General features: G+C 55.5%; 1 pseudogene; it reads right to left on the bottom strand.

The window, feature by feature from the left end:
• Positions 1-507: 507 nt before the first annotated feature.
• Positions 508-1,544, bottom strand: LOC147659082 (28S ribosomal RNA; annotated as a pseudogene).
• Between the last annotated feature and the right edge of the window lie 372 nt (positions 1,545-1,916).

The raw sequence follows: 1,916 nt of genomic DNA, 5'->3' as shown, positions 1-1,916 counted from the left end.
CACCCAGCCCGCAGAACCATCTGGTCACCCAGCCCCGAGGGCCATCTGGTCACCCAGCCCCGAGGGCCATCTGGTCACCCAGCCTGCAGGGCCATCTGGTCATGCAGCCAGGTGACGTGATGGCCCGGGTCAACCCAGCGCCCTTGCAGTCCGGCGATGGTGGCCAGGCACACCGAGGCAGCCGCTCTGGAGGCTCCTTCCCCCAGGTGGCTGCTGCTACCCTCCCTGCCTGACTTGCCCGGGAGCAGCTGGAAGGAGAGGCCCGGCCGGTGGCCCAGGCCATCTGGTCCCCCTGCTGACCCGCGAGGGATGGTACCCCCATCCCCGCACCCCGGTGGGACAGGGACGGGAGAGGGAGGCCCCCGTGCCAAAGGGCACGTGTTGGAGATAGCCTCCCACGGGCCCGCGTTACCCCCTACTCATCCCTCCCGCTGGCCTAGTGGCAGAGGGACCCACCCATGGGCGTGGTGGAGGGAGGCATCCGCTGGCACCCACGCACGGAGAGACAAATGCTTGGCTCAGAGGATGACTTTCAATAGATCGCAGCGAGGTAGCTGCTCTGCTACTTAGGAAACCCTGAACCAGAATCAGGTAGTCTACGAATGATTTAGCACCGGGTGCCCCACGTACATGCGGTGCACTAAGGGTGATGGAGAATTCCCCCTTCCGTCCGCGCTCTGGTCCCCAAGCCAGCGACTCTACGCACCGGCCCCCCGAGAGAGGCCGGCTATCCCAGGTCAACCGAGGCTCCACGGGACTGCAGTATCTTTATGGTTTTGGGGGGATTCTGACTTAGAGGCGTTCAGTCATAATCACACAGATGGTAGCTTCGCCCCATTGGCTCCTCAGCCAAGCACATACACCAAATGTCTGAACCTGCAGTTCCTCTCGTACTGAGCAGGATTACTATTGCAACAACACATCATCAGTAGGGTAAAACTAACCTGTCTCTCGACAGTCTAAACCCAGCTCACGTTCCCTATTAGTGGGTGAACAATCCAACGCTTGGTGAGTTCTGCTTCACAATGATAGGAAGAGATGACATTGAAGGATCAAAAAGCGCCGTCGCTATGAACGCTTGGCCGCCACAAGCCAGTTATCTCTGTGGTAACTTTTCTGACACCTCTTGCTTGAAACCCAAAAAGTCAGAAGGATTGTGAGGCCCCGCTTTCACGGTCTGTATTCATACTGAAAATCGAGATCAAGCGAGCTTTTGCACTTCAGCTCCGCAGGAGGTTTTTGTCCTCCCTGAGCTCACCTTAGGACACCTGCGTTATCGTTTGACAGGTGTAATGCCCTGGTCAAACTCCCAACCTGCCACTGTTCCCGGAGCGGGTCTCGCTCGGCGGGCGCAGGGCGCTTGGAGCCAGAAGCGAGAGCCCCATGGGCCTCGCCCCCACCTCACCAGGTAAGTGAAAAAACGATGAGTAGTGGTATTTCACCAGCAGCCCGAGGGCCTCCCACTTATCCTACACCTCTCATGTCTCTTCACAGTGCCAGACTAGAGTCAATCTCAACAGGGAATTCTTTCCCTGCTGATTCTGCCAAGCCCATTCTCTTGGCTGTGGTTTCGCTAGATAGTAGGTAGGGACAGTGGGAATCTCGCTCATCCATTCATTGCAGTCACTAATTAGATGACGAGGCATTTGGCTATTCTGTACCACCTCGCGGTGGTTCATTTTGGGTTATTATGCTGTCCATCAGCGTTAATTCAGTTTTGCTTCCAACAATACAACATGCTTTCGCTCCGGAGTACAGCCACACTGAACTCTGTCCTCACTGGAACTGGGATCACATATAGGCCGCAGATAAGACACCCTGCAGTACTATTCCAACAATTTAAAATTGTCTACGAACCGTCCTGAGAAATTAAAGTATGATTAGCAGGACATCAATAATCAATGTGTGATAACTAT

Source organism: Lissotriton vulgaris, unplaced genomic scaffold (assembly GCF_964263255.1).
Source record: "Lissotriton vulgaris unplaced genomic scaffold, aLisVul1.2 SCAFFOLD_3986, whole genome shotgun sequence".
Taxonomy (NCBI): domain Eukaryota; kingdom Metazoa; phylum Chordata; class Amphibia; order Caudata; family Salamandridae; genus Lissotriton; species Lissotriton vulgaris.
The sequence above is the reverse complement of the archived record's forward strand: the minus strand, read 5'-3'. Positions and strand labels throughout refer to the sequence as shown.